Source organism: Panthera leo, chromosome B4 (assembly GCF_018350215.1).
Source record: "Panthera leo isolate Ple1 chromosome B4, P.leo_Ple1_pat1.1, whole genome shotgun sequence".
Classification (NCBI taxonomy): Eukaryota; Metazoa; Chordata; class Mammalia; order Carnivora; family Felidae; genus Panthera; species Panthera leo.
Genome location: NC_056685.1, coordinates 73,225,197 through 73,247,853, shown reverse-complemented (window position 1 = coordinate 73,247,853; position 22,657 = coordinate 73,225,197). Strand labels below are relative to the sequence as shown.

At 40.9% G+C, this 22,657-nt stretch overlaps 1 long non-coding RNA gene across 1 annotated transcript; it reads right to left on the bottom strand.

The window, feature by feature from the left end:
* Positions 1-2,381: 2,381 nt before the first annotated feature.
* On the bottom strand, positions 2,382-21,195 carry LOC122224459. Its single transcript, XR_006204805.1, has 3 exons — positions 21,047-21,195; positions 5,079-5,193; positions 2,382-3,180 (listed from the first exon to the last, which is right to left on the bottom strand). It is a non-coding gene; the product is annotated as an uncharacterized LOC122224459 (long non-coding RNA).
* Between the last annotated feature and the right edge of the window lie 1,462 nt (positions 21,196-22,657).

Here is a 22,657-nt window from a genome sequence, read left to right as displayed (position 1 = left end):
TTCATTTCCCTTGACTCAGGAGACTCATCTAGAAAAATGTTTTTTGCTTTCTCCCTTTGTTCTCTTCCTCTTGACCCCTTCCCCACCCTGTGGGGAATTAGGGACTCCCACAGGTGTCAATTAGCAACTCCCAAAGGCACTTGACTTACTAAAATTATTTGTCTCCTGGAGTCAAGACTATGAGCTCCCTTCTCCTTTTCACTCATTTGTCAGGTTGGTGGCCAACAAGAAGATTTGGCCCAAATTAGTATACAGCGATCCACTAGCTTTATGTGCCCTGATGTTTATTGAGCAATGCTCTGTACCAGTGAAGAGAAGAAAGTATTGTCGTTGTCTGCAAGAAGTCTATGTCCCAACAGAGGAAAACAAACATACAAACAACTAAATCTAACACAAAGAGAATCCCAGAGGTGAAAATACAGAGGGGAGTGATTTGTGGTGATCAATGAATGGTGATTTCACCAATGCTACTGGATTGTACTGCAGGAAAAAAAAAAATGGTTTTTTCTAAAAACATTTAAACAGACAAAAGTGTAAACCAAAGATTTGTTGGATATCATACAAAGAAATCTTCAACCTCAAAAAGCATCTCTCCTCCCAAATTTTTTAAACGGGTGAGGCACTGCACAGTACAAATGCTTATGCTTTAGCAGAGCAGGAAGTATACCGATAGAACACCAGAGCAACTGCTTATAATGCTGTGTTCCCACCTGTGGTGACTCTTACTCAAGAATAGCACTTATTGGGGGGGTGCCTGGGTGGCTCAGTGGGTTAAGCGTCTGACTTCAGCTCAGGTCATGATCTCATGGTTCGTGGGTTCAAGCCCTGCCAGAGGGCTCTGTCCTGACAGCTCAGAGCCTGGACCCTGCTTCGGATTCTTTGTCTCCCTCTCTCTCTGCCCCTCCCCTGCTCATGCTCTGTCTCTCTCAAAATTAAATAAACATAAAAAAATTAAAAAACAAAAAAGAATAGTGCTTAATTTGTTGCAAGATACTACAAAATAAAGCTGCCTAAACACGTAGGTCTACACAACATAAAGCAAGCGGGGGGGGGGGGGGGGTGGAGGGGGCAGGATATCTGACTGGGAGGTCATTCCCCTCCTTCCCTTCTTTTAGTTACCCAGGGAATTGAGGGAGTTCACAGAAAGTGGACCTGGGTGAGTAACCTAACAAACATGTTCTAGTGTTGGGCAACCACAACACATGGAAAGGGCAACACCACTGGGAGAAGGGAGGAATGCAGGAGGGAGAAGGGAGCCAGTCACAGGCAGCATCCGAGGCCCCAGAGGCCCTGACTATAAATAACCGCTTTCCCCCATGTCCCTGTCGCCTCTTCCCAAAGTTAGAGTTAGATTCCTGGCCAAAGGCTACACCATACTCCCGCGGCTTCCTTTCCCACAAAGCGACATTCCCTAATGAAGTAAGGTGGCGGCTGCCAGTGACCAGCAGGGGATTGGGAATCCAGTGTCCCCTTGTTCCATCCCTGCCTCCCATTTGCTAGGGTTTGGAGAACCTCTGTGCTCCAGCTTCTTCATCTGAAAAATGGGGACAGTGATGATGATGATGATGATAACTAGCCATCATAAAATGGGTGCTGTGCTAAGTGCCTCACATGCATTATTCACGTAATCTTCAGGAAAAAACACTTCAAGGCAGTATTAATTATTATTATAAGTAATGATAATACTGTCTCCTTTACAGATGAAGACATTGTAATTCTGAGAGGAGTTAATTAACTAACCCAAGGTCTAACCTCGCTGCCTGAACTCTTGACTCTTGATCCTTTATATTATTGTAATAATACCTGTCTAAACGGGATGTTGAAAGGTTAACATTACTGGATATGCACACCAATTAATGCTACTGTCAGTATTTTTAACAGCTATTGCTGTTGACGGTGTTACTGTTTTTATTGCTTTTCTCTACCTCCAGATGTTGGGAATTCTGAAGTCTATTAAGCACAAATCACCGACCCATATATACACTGGCAAGTCTAAACCGATGCCTTGGGGACATTTTTGAGCCCCAAGTAACAAAACCAATATACCTTTTAGATATTTCGTTGTTAAAATATATCTTCTGAGGATGAATGAGACATCAAGAGGGAAGGAAATGGGATTCAGTACTAGTATCTCAACTTACTACCTAAAATGCTTCCCAATGCTTATGTTTTAAAAAAGTTCACAATGACAGGGGCACCTGAGTGGATCAGTCAATTGAGCATCTGACTTCAGCTCAGGTCATGATCTCACGGCTGGTGAGTTCGAGGCTCGCGTCAGGCTCTGTGCTCACAGCTCAGAGCCTGAAGCCTGCTTAGGATTCTGTGTCCCCCTCTCACTCTGCCCCTCCCCTGCTCATACTCTCTTTCCCTCTCTCAAAAATAAACATTAAAAAAATTTTAAGTCCAGAATGACAAAATGTAAGGTACATTGTTCTCACATGTTTCACTTAAATTTCCTCAGTTAAAATAATGTGTCAGATGCTAGCTTTTGACTATCCAAACCATACTTTTGCCCTACCTTATCTTTTAATTCATTTTCATTATCATGAAATAACTATGATAAATGTTTCAACCTCTGATGTGCTAACACGCCAATCAGATTAAACATAGCAAGCGTCTGACATACACCTGGAGACTTCCCTAAGCAAAATAAAATTATTGCATCTCATCACTTCCTTCCTATTGCCAACTAATGTCCCCATGCCTGAAAGGGTCATTTTCAAGTCACATATCTATTTATAATAATGTGTTCACTGTCTTCCTTCCTCTGGCACATTGTCTGTGACCTTGACCATTTCAGGACTGATAAAACAGTGCCATCAACATATGTTGATGAGGCTCTAGACATCTTGTAAGAGATTTCATAGTTATTAAAAGCAATAAAGAGTGACAAGGACAGTTCTACACTATAATACTGCCTGTCAAGAGAAAAATGTCACACTTACCATAAAGTACCCAGAGGCCTAATTAGGGGTGGAAAAAGGAATAATTTCCCGAACACAGTAATGAGGGGCTAGGGTAAAACATGGCAGCAAGGGAAAGTGCGTCCTCTCCAACGTGCTTGCGTGGAACCCAGTCCCCTCCAAAGGGTCCAGGTGAGAGTGATGGTTCCGTGTCCAAAATGTGGAGCATCAATGGATGCCAAGTGAGCAGCACATGAAGAGGTGCCAGTAAGAACTTCTGTGAAGAAATAAGATATTCTGAGTTTTTGAACATTTCCTAATAGCATCAATATGAAAACTAAAATAATGAATCCTCCCAGGTACCTTCTAAGAACATTAAAGGAATTTAAATACCACAGTTCCCAAATGCTCATACCCATAAACACAAATCCATACACCCCGCAGAGCTGTAAATAAATTCTACCTGAAGGTCTCCTTCCTGTTCACATAGGTCTCCATAAAATCTAGTAGGATCCCCTCCCTTTTGTCTTAGGCTTTATCCTTGTCATTCCTATCTATCAGTGACAGGAGGTTAATAAAAATAAATAAAAACCAGTGTCCCTATAACCCAGCAGGAAGCGCTTGTGGCACCTCAGGGCCCTCTGTCAACCAGGGGCATTTAGTGTGTCCTCAGCCATCCTTCCAGTTCATTGTAGGATTCTGGGGTGCATGGCTGTAGGCAAGAAGAGTCTCGGCAGCAGCCCCACACCCTCCAGCTTGGTCCTTTGCCCTTCTTTTCGTGACGGGGCAGAGCCTGGGGCTGGGAACTTGACATCACTCCCTCTCCTCGGGGATGCTTCAAAGATGGCTTCAAAGATAGCAATGGCTTCCAAGATGGAACAGCTTTTTCCCAAGTGACTTTTCTCACCTTACAGAAAAATCATCTATTCCTCACTTCTGCTTCTCAATCTTCTGCACCTGTCAACACCCACGGCTATCCCAGCTCTGCCACTTCTCAGCTGTGGGAACCTCTCTGGGCCTCAGTTTCCCCATCTGCAAAAGGAGGGTAGTAATGGGGTCTACTGCTGCTGTGAGGATTAAATTGGTTCATGTAGAGAATGTGCTTACAACAGTCCCCTAGGACATAGTAAGCACCAAATAATTGCTATCATTTATATTAGTAGTAGTAGTAATGGCAGTATTCTCTGTCACCGACACAAGGGACCCCAATAGTGTTATCTGTCCCTCCTTTAGATTAGGTTGAGAGTGAATAGAGTCTGTCGTAGGGGACAGATGAAGAACAGAGCCTACTGCCAGTGCTCTGGGACCTTTACCGGAAGGTTTTCATTTTCTCTTGACAGGAGGCACTGTATGTTGAAAGTGTCCTTGCCACCACTATGGTATTAATAACTGCAAAACGTGATGAGGGAATCGTAAACATGTCAGTGACTTGATTCCATGGGTTTACATCATGATGGAAATAGTCAAGGTCACAAACAATGGGACAGAGGAAAAGAGCGGCTCCGTGATACCAAGCCCAGATTTACCCAGCTTTTTTGTAATGTGCACTTTTTAGGATTTTAGTCCTATTCACTGTCTGCGTTTGATGTATTAATTGTTCCCTGACTACATTTTGTAGTTTGTGTAACATCCCAGCTTATAGATTGAATCAGGGTGGTGACAGCAAGTGGCAGAAAAATAATTATCAAAAATCATTCCCAAACCCAGAATGAGGTGTAGAGCTGTGGCAATAGACTGGCACATTACTTGTTTCTTCTGCCCCAAATTTCTAGTAACACTCAAAGGCTGGGGTTCTGAGATCTTTTGCCTAAGGCTTAAAATAATAATAGACCCAATCACTTATATTCTTTTTTGTTCATCCAACATTTGAAATCTTTATAGGCTCTAAAATAATATGTTCTGATCACTGAAAATTTCATTTTATGGGATCCTATCATTTCAACACATGTCTTAACCTAATTTATTTTTGTTCACCCTAAATATAAAGAGACATCCTGGAACCGAAGTAGTTGCAGTCAGAATCATTGACATCGACTGATTTACTTAGCATTGTACACATTCTTCATAGGATGAGGGGAGATGTGTTCCGAAATGAGTAACTGAAAAATTATAACAGTAAAAGAATAATATTATACTATGAAATGTCCTTAAAAAATTAAATATGTATGTCCTTACCTTGGTGTAGATGGAGTAAAATGGTCAGAAGACAACGTGTGCCTGGTCGTGGATTGATCCACAGGCAATTCTGTTCTCAACCCATTGTGCCCACTGTAGGGGTTCAGACAACTGCCTGTGGATGGTGAGAGAGGATCAGGTCCTACTACTATCTCAAATCAACACATTCAAACCCAAAAGACTGTACAATTGGTTCTTCACTCAACTCCAAGTGATGTAGTCCATCTCATACAGTGATGGAATCCATCCTGTACCACATCAAAGTGTGGTGAGGAATAGAGAGTGGCATCCCTAGACTAACTCATTCCTAGGTACTAACTGTGGGAATGAGACCTGCTCCCTTATGTTTGGGAGCCCCAAATGGCACCCCATCAATAGTCAGTAAGTGACCACCCCTGTTGCCAGCCTTCTATGCATTCTCTCCCTCTCCCCTAGAGTTCCTCTCTCCCTGTGGTTTCCACATCTCTGGTGTCCTGACCATCAGAGCGGGTTATCATTATCTACTCCACATGGTTCTATGGCTAGATAGGGAAGATTCGGAAGATTCGGTAGAGGTGGTTGGGAAGGAGTCCCTCACAACCATCTGGTCTCTGGGTGAGACCACCTTACATGGCAAAAGTTAACCTCCTGCTAGTATAATTTTCCTACCTTGTTAAGTTAAAAGAGGGTAGGCCTTCTTCCTAGCTTTGGGTTATATTTCAAAAAGCTGCCTTCAATTACCATATTACCCTAGATAAAGTAGCTGCCTCAACCCTCTCTATTCCATTAATTAATTTTTTTCATTCTTAGAATTTAGCATTAGATAAAATTTATATGAATTTTTTTACATACTAATTGTCTCTCTGTCCATCTTCCCCCTGACCCCAGCCCTACTAGAATATAAGCTCCATGGGAACATAGGCATCACTTCTCTTCGGCTATTCACTGTTTTATAACCAATTTCTATAAAGGTGCCTGGCACAAGGTAAGTAAGTTCCAGATCTGCATGTCCAATTGTTTATTGCTTTATCATACGGGCATCTCAATGACAACTTGGAAAAAGCAGAATTCTGCAAAGAGTTCCCAGAAAATCTACTCTTCCTCACTTATTTTCTACCACCTACCATTCTGGCCAGCCAGAAAATCCAGTTATCCTGGAATAAACTTCTCTCTCTTCTTTCTCCAATTCCCCACATTCCTCTCCTCTTTCACCACTTTCCTCCTCCTTTCCCTCCACCCATCTCACCTCCTCCATCCTCTCACCACATCTAATTGACTTTCAACTCCAGCCAGTTCTTCCTCCTCAAGCAATCCTGCCCACCTGTGTTAGAGCCTCAGTGAAGCCTTTTCCTTAACACTGCAGCTAGCAGTGGTCACCCCTGTGCATCACACCAGTGTGTCTCTTGAGTCAATCAATGCGTTTTAGGTCCTTTTAGGGTCTCACACTTTCTTGAGAATCTGATAAAAGTCATGGGCCCAAGAAAATCCACATGCCTTAAACTTCTCTGTAAAATGTCAGGACTCCAGAAAACCAAACCAGGAAGTATCATAATCCCAGACTTCAAGATATACTACAAAGCTGTAATCATGAAGACAGTATGGCACTGGCACAAGAACAGACACTCAGATCAATGGAACAGAATAGAGAACCCAGAAATGGACCCACAAACGTATGGCCAACTAATATTTGACAAAGCAGGAAAGAATATCCAATGGAATAAACACAGTCTCTTCAGCAAGTGGTGCTGGAAAAACTGGGCAGCGACATGCAGAAGAATGAACCTGGACCACTTTCTTACACCATACACAAAAATAAACTCAAAATGGATGCAAGACCTCAATGTAAGACAGGAAGCCATCAAAATCTTCGAGGAGAAAGCAGGCAAAAACCTCTTTGGTCTTGGCCGCAGCAACTTCTTATTCAACACGTCTCCGGAGGCAAGGGAAACAAACGCAAAAATGAACTACTGGGACCTCATTAAAATAGAAAGCTTCTGCATAGCGAAGGAAACAATCAGCAAAACTAAAAGGCAACCGACAGAATGGGAGAAGATATTTGCAAACAACATATCAGATAAAGGGTTAGTATCCAAAATCTATAAAGAACTTATCAAACTCAACACCCAAAAAACAAATAATCCAGTGAAGAAATGGGCAAAAGACATGAATAGACACTTCTCCAAGGAAGACATCCAGATGGCCAACCGACACATGAAAAAATGCTCAACATCACTCATCATCAGGGAAATACAAATCAAAACCACAATGAGATACTACCTCACACCTGTCAGGATGGCTAACATGAACAACTCAGGCAACAACAGATGTTGGCGAGGATGTGGAGAAAGAGGATCTCTTTTGCATTGTTGGTGGCAATGCAAGCTGGTGCAGTCACTCTGGAAAACAGTATGGAGGTTTCTCAAAAAACTAAAAATAGAACTACCCTATGACCCAGCAATTGCACTACTAGGCATTTAGCCAGGGGATACAGGTGTGCTGTTTTGAAGGGACACATGCACCCCCATGTTTATAGCCACACTATCAACAATAGTCAAAGTATGGAAAGAGCCCAAATGTCCATCGATGGATGAATGGATAAAGAAGATGTGGTGTATATATATATATATATATATATATATATATATATATATATACATACATACATACAATGGAGTATTACTCGGCAATCAAAAAGAATGAAATCTTGCCATTTGCAACTATGTGGATGGAACTGGAGGGTACGATGCTAAGTGAAATTAGTCAGAGAAAGACAAAAATCATATGATTTCACTCATATGAGGACTTTAAGAGACAAAACAGATGAACATAAGGGAAGGGAAACAAAAACAATATAAAAACAGGGAGGGGGACAAAGCATAAGAGACTCATAAATATGGAGAACAAACTGAGAGTTATGGGAGGGTTGTGGGAGGGGGTATGGGCTAAATGGGTAAGGGGCATTAAGGAATCTACTCCTGAAATCATATGCTAACTAATTTGGATGTAAATTTTAAAAAATAAAAAATTAAATTACAAAAAATATTTAGAATGTGAAAAAAAATGTCAGGACTCTAAATACTTACTGCAACAAGCATCATGGTTATTTTGTTATAACCACTTTTTTTAAGATTTTTAAAAATTTTTAATTGATCTCTTCACCCAACACAGGGCTCGAATCCACAACCCCGGGATCAAGACTCTCATGCTCTACCAACTGAGCCAGCCAGGTGCCCCTTTAAAACTATTTACTTATACACCTATCTCCCTCACTAGAATGTAAGTCCTCCTCGGACATGTTTGTATCATGTTTTATCTTTTTCCTTTAATCCCTTTGCATGTAGCACTGCGTTTAGTATGCACAAGATACTAAAAAATGTCCATGGACTATCTAGTGCAATATTCAGGTATCAGATTAATACAGCATTTCCAAATACTAGTCATTTGAGTAACACTCTCACAATTTTTGCCATATCTGCCACAACTTGTCCTATTACTTACTTACCTGCCATTTGTGGTAGATTATTTGCAAAATTATTGCCAAAGCTTCTTTCCATCTCTGGACATGAGTGCCTCTAATCTCCCAAAAAGATGTGAAGTCTATTTCTCCTCCCCTTGGATCTAGACTTGTCCAGTCACATGCTTTAACCAGTCGGATATAGCAGAAGTAATACTTTTTGACTTCCAGGTCTAGGCCTTAAGAAACTTTGCAGCTTTCTTTTGTAATCTCTGGAGATCCATCCATGATGTGAAAAAGCCCAGGTCAGACTACTGAATGATGAGAGGCCACATGGAGAAAGAGGCTCAGCCAGTTTCAGCCACTCCAGCCACTCCAGCTGGGCTGACAGGCATGAGGGAAGCCATCTGGGACCTTCTGGCCTCATCCAAGTTCTCAAGATGAAGGAATGACCCCATCGGATATCATGTGGAGGAGAAGAATTGCCCAGTTGAGTCTAGCTAACCCACAGAATCCTAATAAGTCACTGTTTCTTAAGCCACTATGTTTGGGGTAGCTTGTTACACAGCAACAGAGAACTGATTTACTGTATTTCCTTAAATAAACTTTTTTTAACAAGTATATGTTGAAAGAAAATTTTTGTCACTTCCATAGGGAAAACTAGTATCACTTTTCATAAAACTAAACACAATGAAAAAAAAAAAGAAGAAGAAAGCAATGTTATTCACTTCTAGCCAAATACTGCTGCATACAAAAGCTTCTGCATTAGTTCCAAAGGAAGATGCTCAAATGTCAGAAAAGTATTAAAAGGTACACCGGAAGTAAACTGGAAATCTCTCTTTGGTGTAAACTGGACTGAAAGAAAATAGAATGAAAATAACATGCTCACTCATCCTGATATGTGATATTATTTAGTGTTCTATCACCAAAAATCATTATTTTGCAGCTATAGGTACTAAATAATAACCAAGGTGGTAAACAGCCATGGCAAAAATTGAGAAAGTTACTCAAATGACTGACATTTGGAAGATGCTGTATTAACCTAATACCTAAACATTGAGACAGGACCCAACTCTTTTAGTACCTTCTACACAACAACACAATGCTAAACAGAGAAGGGTTTGAATGAAAGATAAAACATAGTACAGTCCCATCCTAGAAATACTTCTATTCTACTAGAGGAGACAAGGAAGTGAATAAACAGTGACCATTCACTAACCACGGTAAATGTAACTGTATTAGATTTACAATATAAAGTCCATGGACTCAGACTTCAAATCTCTTATATTCTATATAAAAGTTTGAGGGTAGATGGCTATTTTGGGGTCCATAACTTTCACCAGATCCTCAAAGGGATCCCCTAGAGTCCCACTCCGTAACCTGGGAAACACTGGATTAGATAATGCATATCTATTATTCTTGGTTCAGTTGTTTCTACCTCAAGACTTTTCCAGATTGCCTGGACATTCCTTTTTAGTTTGTAATTCTGAAATCAAAACTCTGGCCTTCTCTTTCCTCTTTATGATTTTATACCTTTCTCACAAAACTATATAAAAGTTCTCTTAAACTCCCTGATGACCAACTCCCCTATAGATCTCAACCATATTTTAAGCTCTTTGAAACTAGAGACATGTCATATAACTTCCTGCCTTCTATTATCAATAAACATCTGCTAAATGAAGAATAAACCTCCTAGAACTCCTGCAGGAAGTTTTTCCTGCTGTCTAGGACTGATTAAAAATGTGTTTTCTATTGCTCAGACTATGAACACTCAAATGTGAATTGAATCTGAAATGTGTGTATAATAAAATAGTGGGGGAAAGAAAGCACCAAGTTCTTCCTGCATCGTGTTCTGTGTGTACATTCACAAATGTCTGCCTGGACTGGCATTCTGTGTCTATGCCTGTTTAGGTCAATGTTGAATATTTTAAATGGTGTGGGGACCATATTTGTTTACACACTGCATGCAGCAGCCATTGCCAAGTTATTCACACACAGGGACTCAGGACCTCTCCCAGGCACAAAAGTGCTGCTGTTGATATTTATGCTTTTCTCACTGTTTCTTCTTATATCCTATTGCTTGAACATAGCAATTTTGCTTTTCTTTGGAACTTAAATCAATGAACAATATAGACCTCTAAAAGTTTAGTACTCTCATCAGAATTTTTTTTTATTTTAGCCATGTTGGGAACTAAGTGAGCTGAAGTTCCCTCTGTTCAGAGTTCTTGAAGGTTTGACATTTAAATTTATTCTAAAATAGTTTTTGCATGAAAAACCAAGAAAGGGAGGATTGTGGTTTGTACCTTGGCATGGAATTTTATATGAGTGGGATAGAAACAGAGTGGTGGTGTTGGAGCAGTCTGCACGATTTACTGGCACTGATTGGGGCCGGAGTGGCCCAGTGTCCAGACAAGTACATCATTCATATGACTAATTCTAGCTTTGCCTAGCCTTCACTTCCACCCCCCCACACATACACACCATCAACATATATGGAGATATTAGTAAAGCTATCATCTTTGAAATGATTGATTCTCCCCAATGACTCTCCATGCCTGGGCTTTTCCACAAAAGAAGCATGCCTTCAGGACAAGGGATTGCCAAGGGCAGCAAATCGACGGGAGAAGTCCTGTAAAACTTTCTGAGGGGACAGAATGAAACATCTTTCATTCCATGATGTTCTCCAGTGGGTATGCTTCTGAGCCACTGGTGCATCTGAAAATATTATGTATATATATATACACACACATTCTAAACTTTAGTATTTTTTTCTAAATACTTTTTAACCTAACATTTAATTTTTAAGGTGTATTTAAGTACCGCCTAAATATACTCCTGGGTTACTCATGTTTTATTTTAGTTCTTAAAATACTCTTTTCATTCCTCTGTATCTCTGAAATTTTTTTTAAGTTTATTTATTTATTTTGAGGGAGAGAGGGAGAGAGAGAGCAGGGGAGGTGCAGAGATAGAGGGAGAGAGATACTCCCAAGCAGGCTCTGCACTACGAGCCCAAGGTGGGGCTCAATCCCATGAGCTGAAATCAAGAGTCAGGCGCTTAAGCACTGAGCCACCCAGTGGCCTATATCCTTGAACTTTTTAAGTAATAACACTTCCTTATAACTAGGAGTTTTAACTGATTAACCATGACCTGACATGATAGTTTACAAAGACTTAATATACATTATGAATGTGTAATAGAAAGCACTTGCCACTTGGAATGTACTGCTCACCTAACATAAAGTAGCAGATTTTGAGGAAAATGCCTGGTACATGTTAAAGCCCTACCTCCAGTGGCCCCACATGATTGCAGTGACAGCCCTTGGAAGAGCAGGGAGCCAGCTGAACTCTCACATCTTTTTTCTTAGAGCTTCTTCCAAAAGAAAACAAAGCAGATGTGTGTATTTTCTTGGGTTGAAGGTAGAAGGTTCTAGAAGTACATGTTAGCTGGTGCCTGAGATGCCAACAGAGCGGATAAAGAAAATGGGGTGAATACAAAGAAGTTTAACCAGAGGTCTCCCTGGAATGATTCCTTCCAGGTTGAAAAATCTATTATCCTCTGGTTCGGGGCAATTGAATGAGCACAAAACCCTGCTTCTCCCCAGATCTAAAGAGCAAGAGGAAACTGTGGAATGTTAACGGAAAGGTGGTTTGGTGGATGAACGGGCAGGAGGGTGCAGTCCAAATGCAGCCCCTCGAAGACTATGGTGGGAGAGGCAGGTTCCAGGTGCTTTAAGCCTCTGCACAAGTAAATGGGGTAACGAGGCCATCTGTACATTGCACGCATCTGGAGATGCCCTCCACCTGGTGAAGGCACCCTTGTGTACCTGAAGGGATTGTGCATTCACACAGTCATCCCTGTGGTGGACTCCTCTGGAGACAAGAGCAGGAAAAAGACATTGAATCTCAATCTTGGGAAGTAAATACCCCTTCCCTATTTCCTGGGTCCACAGAACCCAGAAACAGTCAAAATGTCTGGGTTCAATCCCCTGCCCTACTGTTTATCAACGCGTGACCTTAGTTAGTGGCTACGCTGGTCTGAGCCCAAGTTTTTTTAAACTGCACAATACATATAGTGCATTTAAACTGACATACATATAGTGCTTGCTTTACCAACATGAACTGGCGAGGATAAGGACAGCCCTGGGAACAGTGCCCACAGGTGTGTGTCTATTGGGGCAGGGGGGAGAGGCACCGGTGCACACGGTTCACCAGATGTACGGCAGATGGCACTTTAGTCTGTCAAATATGCTAACTGCCCGCGAAGGCCAGCTGAGCCATACCAAGTGGACGTCTGTGCTCCCGACCACGGAGGTCCCTCTGAGCCCACACCGCAGCCTCCCTCCTGTAGTCACGTGAATGCTCATGTCCCTCCACTGGCGCTCTGGAGCCCATCCCTTCTCACCCTACTCCAAGACTTTGCTCCAGCAATTGTCTACCTACTCCTGCATCATTGAGTTGTTGCTCTCTACTGGATCATTCCCAGCACACAAATGTGCTGTAATAACTCCTTCCATTAAAAAATTTTAAAAAATGTTCCTGGTCCCACATCCTCCTCCTGCTACCATTCCATTTCTCTTCCTTTTAAGAGTAAAACTCCAACTCCTCAAAGAGTCGTAGTCTGCCTCCTGTCCAGCCCCTCCCACTCCTTCCAGAATCCATTTCAAACAGCTCTCACCCTCCTTACTTCATTGGAATAGTTCCTGTGGAAGTCACCACTGACCCCTCCCCATGGTGCTACATACAAAGGTCTGTTCTCAGCCTCCTCCCATTCACCCTGTCCAACACCAGACACACTTGCTCACTCTCTTCTTAAAATATTTGGTTCACTTGGTTTCTAGAACTTCATTCTGCTCAGAACCCTAGAAGGGCAATCCCTCTCACATGGAATAAAGACCAAAAGCCTTAGAATGGCTTAAAAGGCCCTCTCTGACTACTCTTCTGGGAATGTTCTTCCAGATAACCAAAGAACTCACTTTCTGAATCCCACCAGCTCAAATACTTGCACCTTCTCAGTCTGCAAGTCTTTCCCTGGCCCTGTAGGTAAAATAACTGCCTCTTTAACCTCCTGTCTCCCTTACTAGAAGCTTAATATTATAATCTACATTGTACAAGTGTATGTTTACTTATTTTACATAAGCTTGTTTTGTTCACTGCCCTTTCACCAGCACCTACGACAGTATGTGCACATAGTAGGACTTTAGTTATTTATGGAGTGATCCAGTGAAGTAATCCTAAGCCCTGGAAACTGGACAGAGGCTGTGCACATAGCCAGCCTTCAATGTTTAGTTCGAAGAGGAGAAATTGTCAGAATAGAGGTGGACAGTGCTAGAGATGTTCTGTATACCCTATTTCTATCGGGCTGGATAAATCTCTCCCTGTGGGAAGGTGAAGCAGGACGAAAGCAACATGATGGTTTTGAAAAGTTTCTACAGTACCAGAGAAGATGTTCATGTCTTGTTTGGTGTCCTAAATAGAGGTGTATGAAAATGTGAGCTCTATAAAATGAAAGGAAGAAATTCAAGAACAGATAGACTAAGATGACAGGAGAAACGAGTATGAAGCTACTAGTATAAGAAAAAAAAGGCAAGGAAACTTAAAATGCCGTGTAGGCATTTTCCAGGATTAAAGTATTCCTTTGAAGCAATAACAATCATAATGGGTATTGCAGAAAATTAATTGTGCTGTGGATGGATCACTTTAGTAGCTCTTCCAAAATGCAGAACAAAGGTGAAAAAATGCATAAAAAAAGACTAAAAGTGCTTTTCCAAAATGTTAACAATGTCAGTATCTTCAGTGATTTTAGTTGTCCTTCCTACATACTTTTTTCTACATTTTCTAAATTCTCCAAACATATGTGCAGAATCGTAATAATCAGGGAAAAAGGGAAAGGAAAAAATTAAATTTAAATCTTAAATTATTTGTTTATAGTTTTTTTTCTTTGAGAGGACAGGGAAATTATTCCCTAGCCCGCTGTGTCCCTTCAGCCTAGCAACGCTATTCTTCCCCTCTGGCAGTCAACCACTTAATCCAGAAATTCCCATAAAACTTGTTTTATTGGAAGTCACTGTAGGATTTAGCTTTTTTAATATGACTAGATCAAGGGGTGTCTGGGTGGCTCAGTCAGTTAAGCATCCAGCTTTGGCTCAGGTCATGATCTCACGGTTCGTGAGTTCAAGCCCCACATTGGGCTCTGTGCTCACAGCTCAGAGCCTGGAGCCTGGATTCTGTGTCTCTCTCTCTGCCCCTCCCCTGCTCATGCTCTCTCTCACTGTCTCTGTCTCTGTCTCTCTCCCTCTCTCAAAAATAAACATAAAAAAATTTAATATGACTAGATCTGAGAAAGGTCCTAATCCCTTGGGTAAAAGTGGGAGCACTAAGAAACGAGCATGAAACGGAGGATAGTGTTTTCTTCACTTTCCTCTACTTCTCTTGTGATGCATACACAGCCATTTTGTGTAACTGCCTGTTAGGACAGAGATTGCCAATTCCACTTAAGAGTACATATTTTGGGTAAGAGGTAAGAAACCGTGCTTGGGCTAAGGGGCCTACGTGATTGTTAGTGTTCTGATGGAAAATTTGCCTCAAGACCCTACAGCTCTAATGTGGTAGCCTTGGCTGCTTCGGCCAGCTTCCAAGACTGCAGTTAGGGCTTTTAAACTTCAATTGGCTCTGCTGGTATGTAGTGTTATTTCTTTCCCTCCTTCCCCAAATTTGCAAGCTTGTTTCTTCTTAAATGCTCCATGAGATGATGCATGAATGCATTTTATTTCCTCAATGGAAATGTAGATGCTGCACAGCTGTTAGACTTGAAATCACCAGGTGGTACTTGGAAGCAGGAACTAAGATGCTGTTGCCAGGGTAACCACACATTCTTCCAGCTATGGGAAGAGCTGCCATGTTTTCTATGCTCTTAGGAATATAGTTATAAAAGGATTGGCTTAGTGCATACGAATATTTACTATTTAAAGAGAACACCCATTTCTCCATAAGCCAGTAGAATATTTGTTGATTATTCATATGCCTGAAAAAGACATTTTATCTTTTCAGGGCATCAGGTCTCATCTTTCTTTGCCATTAGAATTGTAAGGATCTAGGGATAACTAATGTTTTATGCTACCCGTAACATACTGGCACATCTCATTTTATATATTAGATTCATTTTAAATAAGCAATTAGAGCTTGGTATTTATACCCCTGTGAATTCCGTAAGAAAATACATTTATGGAATGTATTTAATTCATCAGTTACGAAAATTGTTATCTCCATTCACAGTAGAGTCTGGGAGATGTAGAGGCTAATCTGAGATTCTCAAAATTGCAGGCATTTGACAAACCTGTAGGGTGGTTTCGGATACATCCTGGCATGTACAGGGTCCTACAACACTAAGAACAAAGCAAAAATGAAGCCAATGACATAAATATTCTTCCTTCCTTCCTCCCTCCCTCTTTCCTTTTTCTAAGATCTATTTCCCGAGCCCCTACTCTGCATTAGGACTGTGGCTGGTGCTGTGAAAGCTTCTCTAGAGATTAAACCCAGCAGCAGAGGTGCAGGTAGTATGCAGGCTCATCCACAGTACTGGATTTTATCAAACTGTTTTCCAAAGGGGTAGTGCCAGTGAAATTCTCCCATGAGCGATGCAGAAGATTCCTGTTTGTTCTACATCTCCACCAAATTTGGTTTCTGGTGGATACAAAATCCTACCTTCTGACAGTTTTAACTTTGCATTGCCCCGATCACTAAGTTCTCATGATTATCGACCATTTGAGTTTTCTTTTCTGCGCACTGCCGATTCACATCCTTTACCCATTTTTCTGCTGGGTTGATTTTAGGGATTCTTTATATATCCCATACATGAATTTTTCCATATGTTTAAATCTCTTAGTTGCTCACTGGTCTTACACTTGTTTACGTGTCTTTTAATTTTAGGAGTTTCTAATTTTAACATAGTCAAGTTTGTTTGTCCATGTCTTTATGATTTTTGTACTTTGTTTAAGACATCCTATCTCAAGTGCATAACATGTTTCCTTTAGATGTTTAAAAATTGTGCTTTACACATTTATGTCTTTAAGCCAGCCATAACTGAGTTTTGTTTATGGTATGATATAGAAACCTAATTTTCCTTTTTTTTCCCTGTTGTACCTAAATCCATTAGTGAACCATTAAGTTTTCCCTAATCTGGCCTCTCATATATACCATGTTTTCATATATGTATGTATGGATCTGTTTCTAAATTTTCCATTCTGTCCCATCAGCATGTATGGCTAAGCCTTTGTCATTACTATGCTGCCTTGATTACCCTAGCTTCATAATAAGTGTTGATATGTATTAAGGTTAAATTCTGCACCTTGTTCTTCAAAGTTATGTTTTTTTAAGGTTTTTTTTTAAAGCTTATTTATTTTGAGAGAAAGAGAGAGAACCTGCAGGGGAGGGGCAGAGAGAAAGGGGGACAGAGTATCCAAAGTAGGCTCCATGCTGACAGCAGAGCCCCACGTGGGGCTCGAACTCACAAACCATGAGATTATGACCTAAGCCAAAGTCTGACGCCTAACCAAGTGAACCACCCAAGCACCCCTGAAGTTTATTTATTTATATTCAGAGAGACATATGCATGCGAGAGTTGGGTAGAGGCAGAGAGTGAGGGAGAGAGAAAATCCCAGGCAGGCTCCGTGCTGTCAGCACAGAGCCCAACATGGGGCTCCATCTCATGAACCATGAGACCATGATCTGAGCCAAAATCAAGAATCTGGATGCTTAACCAACTGAGCCACCCAGTCACCTCTTCCTCTTCAAAATTATCTTAACTATTTTGGGCTCTTTGCTCTTACATGTAAAATGTATAATACTTTATTGAACTGGTATCATCATCACAAGGATTTTATGCTACAGATTACGCAATTGGTTTTTACATACAAAGGTTAATTAGATAATATACAACCTTATCATTGGCAGCTTGGCTGCCAATTAAGTTGCATACACAAATTCTAAAAATGCCATACCCCAAAATCATGTCAAAAAATGATTTCTGTAAGGGATGCCTGGGTAGTTCAGTTGGTTAAGTGTCCGACTTCGGCTCAGGTCATGATCTCAAGGTTCGTGAGTTAGAGCCGCACGTTGGGCTCTGTGCTCACAGCTCGGAGCCTGGAGCCTGCTTCGGACTCTGGGTCTCCCTCTCTCTCTGCCCCTCCCCCACCCTCACACTCTGTCTCTCTGTCTCTCAAAAATAAAAATAAATAAACATTAAAAAAATTTTTAAAAAAAGATTGCTGTATGACTTTGGTTGATTATGAATACTGACAGGCTTTGGGTCTTTCCTCAGAAAAAGACTCAGCCATCTCACTCTACTTTGTATAAAGCTCCCATCAGCAGTCTGTGGCTAATTCTTTCCCCTCTGGATCAGTGTCAGTAGTTGGCAGCAGCTTCCATGGTTGCTGAAGACACCAGCAGAGGCCCCAGCACTGGCTTACTAGCCAGTGTGGGAGGTGAGACCGAAAAATGTCCCCTATCATCTACTTTACTCCCCTACCGCCTCCATGCTGCTTGCCCCTCAGAGTCCTCAACATTAATCGCACTTTTAGGATAGGATTTAAATTAGTCTTTGCACATTTGGAAACTTCAGGCTTGTCGCTGCCTCAATAGCAGATGTAGGAATCTTGCAGGGCTAAGATAATGTTATATGTATCTTTATACTCCTCTCACATATTTACTACATAACAGTGCTCAGAAATATCTTTTTAAAAATATAGTAACACAATCATTTAGAGCCACCATAGCTATCTCTGTCTTCATCAAATTCTGGGCATGAACTTTGAGCACATTTTATGTGTCAAGCATACTACTGAATACTTTTCATACATCTTTCCAGATTATCCTTACAGCAGTCTTGCAAGGTAGGTAATACAATCCCAAACTTGCAGGTGAGGAAATTGAATACCAGAGAAGTTATTGCCTAAGGAAGGTGCAGTAACTCGCAGTAAGTGATGAACATTCAAACCCAGAAAGTTTCACATTCCAAAGTCCTTGCTCCTTCCTACAACACTTCAGACTATGTTAAAATCTTCTAGTTTAAAACAATAAACATAACTATTTGCATTTTAGGGATACTTACTTACAAATTGCTATATGCCTATATGGTGAACAATTCAATCATTTATTTGAAATGCATTAAGTGCCTATTATATGGCACTCTGCCTGGATATTCTTTTTTTTTTTTTTTTAAATGTTTATTTATCTATGTTGAGAGAGAGAGAGCACCAGCAGGGGGAGAGGCAGAGAGAGAGAGAGCGCGCGCACCAGATCGGGGAGAGGCAGAGACAGAGAGAATCCCAAACAGGCTCCACACTGTTAGTCCTGAGCATGACACAGGGCTCGATCTCACAAACTGTGAGATCATGACCTGAGCTGAAATCAAGAGTCAGACGCTTAACCAACTGAGCCACCCAGGCACTCCATGCCCTGGATATTCTTAAAAGCCACTCAAAATTAACCTGAGTGTCAACACACCCTGAAAAAAAGTTAGAAAAAGTGAAAATATCGAATTAGCTAGGACACATTACAAGCAAAACAAACAGAAATTCAAGATTCTCTGACTGATTACTTTGAGAGGCTGCAGATATGCTAACTACTACCAATTTTGCCAAAGAATTGTATATTGTCCTTTTGTCTGGTCTGAGTTGAAAATCCTAAGAATTTTAAACCATTCCAAAAGATTCTGTATATAAGTTGGGACAAATTCACAGGCTAGCTACCAATGTAGATATTTCCCACTACGTGAATTGTGCTACATATCATCAAGTGAGCAAAAGAGGTTTTAAAGTTGTACTACTGGTTAAGTCTATGGAAAGTATGGGGAGGGGGGATATCTCAAATTTTAGTCAATAAAAAGTGAAAAGCCTGGTTCTCTTCATAGCCTTTGGGTAGCACAGTATGTGGATCTCTGAGCTTCGGTTTTCCAGTTTGTAAAAATGGAGATCATAACCGCCATCTCAAAAGCTCAGGTTGATTAAATGTGATCATGCATTTGAAAAGTACTTTGGAAATTGTAATGCATTTTTGCATTCAATTTGCAATTGAATGCATGCAACATTATTAGATAGAAGCATGATCATCAAAACACCTGTTTCTGGAGTTAGGCTTATACTAACTTATGAGTGAGCTAAAAAAGCAGGCTTCCTGCTCATTTTAGAATGGAAAAAACCCAGGGCAGGAGATGGGAATGGAAATGACAGGTTTCTAGGAAAAGGGTAAGATTAGAACAATAGAAGTTATTTCAAGTTTCCCTAAGAATGAGAGTAAATATATTTGAAACAATAAAACTTTTTATAGGGAGTAGTCTCTTTGTGGGGGATAGTAGAGATACTACCTTCCAAATTTCAGGACCACTCAAACTGTAAGAAAATAGTCTGGGGAGGTAGTGTCAAAGAACCAAGACTTTCTGCTGTGTTTGGTTGAATTCCAAACTTCAATGGGATTTTAATCTATTGCATATCCAATGAGGAATCTGACTGCAGATAATACCGAAAAGAAATATTTGATGAGAAACAGGAGAGGCCAAAACTCACAAATCTTGTGAGGCCGCTCCTGATGTGATTCTATGTCAATAGACGGACTGGTTTACCCAGGGCCTTTCCCAAGCTCTCAATCTTTCAGTTACAGCTTGCTAACTATTGGAAATAAAAGAAAATGCATCATCTTAAATCATAAGCGTATGTAGAAAAAAAGAACCAATGGTACTGTAGAAATATGATTTATGGCTAAAAGGGTCTAATACTCTGGTGTGTCCTTCTCTGTTTTTAGACTCCTGAAAGTTTCAGCAGCACCCTAACCCTAAATTAAGTGCCTTAATAAAACCTCTGGTGAAAAACAGCCTTGGACTGTCAGCAAGATACTTGTGGATTATTGTAAGTTGTGATTAGCAATTGTCCATTGGATTCGATGACAAAAATCACGAAACCAGCTCTTCCCCAACTCCAGCAATTTAAGTCAAGTAAGACAGAACAGAATGAACAACACATATTCTGAGCTGAAGCCTAGGAGGGGACATTCAAAAACCTGCCTTCCGGGCTACTGCATTCAATGTAGCTTGTGTTCTGCACCAAACCCTGGGCGGAGGAGGTGGTAGGGGCTGCCATCCAGCCTGTACTCCACTTTCAAGCTCTGTCCCTGGGGATGGGACTCTGTCAGCCAGCATGACGAGGAACCTTCTTCAAGTGAAAGGCCTCACGCCTCTGAAGGGCTGCAACAGCACAAGGCTAACTGACACAGAACTGTCACCTGGACTTGTGTGCCCTGCCTGGCTGACTCACTAGTGACTCCCTAAATGACTCACAACTCTTCCAATTTGTCTGGAGTAAGCCCTTCACATCATAAAACTACAAATGCTTGACAATCCACACCCGGACTCTGTCCATCACCCACTGCCGGGTAACGCCAAGGGTCTTTATCTTTAATTGGAAATAACATAAACAAATCGTGATCCAGCAAGTCCCCAACCTGAGACTTTGAGCAATGGCGTTACACTCTGCTATACCTTCCTCACCTTCTTGTCCTCCAGCTTTGGCCCCAGTTGGATGGGAGCATGTGGAAGATGTTTCACAAGAGAAGATCAATCCCAAGGAAGATCTCTTTTTTCACTTTAGTGATACGCTGCTTCTGCTGGCACTCGATATTAGCATCTACGGCACGGCAGAGACAAAGCTTGAGATTTTTTGTTTAAACAAACACTTGCGTAGTATTTAATATGTGTTAGGCAGGGTTCTAAGTGCTTTCTTTGCAAGCATTAAGTCCTCACCAGTCATCATTCATCCTTTACATGTGTGAAAGCGGACGTACACAGCTAGCAAAAAAAAAAAAGCAGAACCAGGAATCAAGCTAGGCAGTCTAGATCCAGAGTCCATTCTCCTATCTAGACTGTCTGCTGTGGTTGCTGCTCTAGCTGCAACAAAACAAGTACCTCTGAAGAATATATTTTCCAATACTTCCACCCAGTGAACAACATCCTAAAGTCTTTGAAAAATACATACTGTGGTCCTTAAAACCAGATATAATACCTAAATTTTTCAAAATATGTTTAATATCATATCAAAAGAGCATATTAGAATGCAACGTTCTCAACTATGGTAAGCAAAGACCAGGTTTGCTTTGCATTCAATAACAACAACAAAAACCCCACATATTTTCTGCAGTCAAATCTGAAATACAATAAAAACCTTGGATCGTAACTTGTTCTGCAAGTGTTCCCCAAGACAAGCAAACATTTGTAATAAATTTTAACTTGATAAACAAGCAATGTCTTGCAATATGGGTAGTACATGTTGCCGAACGTCATGCGATCACAGCTGAGCCAATGGTTTCTTGAAATTTGCTTTGCTACATGAGTGCTGTGGGTTACAAGCATGTTTCCAGAACGAATTATGCTTGCAAACCAAGGTTTTACCGTATTTTAAAGCAAAGTGAAATGCTCACCCTGAGCTCCCCACTTTCCAGAACCAAGTGATGCAAAAATCCCATATTCTTCACAAAAATCTGACTTGTCAGAGAAGACATTCAGCACCTTTTCTCTTCAATTCTTCTTTGTAAATTCAGGTAACAAAGTTTATGAAGTGCAAAAATTTCAATTGTGTTTAAAAAGGCAAGGGAGGGGGTAAGTCTTTAACCAGGACTTCCCACAAAGTTTACTCTTCAGAGTCACAAGCAGCTTCGCCAGTTGGAAGAAGGAAACTAGAATACTACTTCTTAGATACATGTGCTCTTAACTTTTCTAAATGAAATTTCCAGGACAGAGGAACTTAACGCTCATTAAATCAGTACTCAGAAGGAACTTCTAATCATCGTCAGATACATGTGTGTGTGAATTCACGTATGTATGTGTAAATATATACATTTTATATGGTTGTAATTGGCTAGGTTGAAGCATTCTGCAAATTATGGCCAATGGAGAATCAACTTTATAAACTAAGAATGACTGGTTAATTAACTAACTTCTGGCTCCTCCAAAATTCAGAAGGGTGGATTTTTTTAGCCTAATGGATTAAAAGCGTTAAGTGCTAGGTACTTGCTGAGAGCACATCTGGAATCACTTTATCCCGAAACTGTTGTATAATGAGGTGCTAACATAGCCAACTATGGCTCACCCCCCACCGAAATGAGT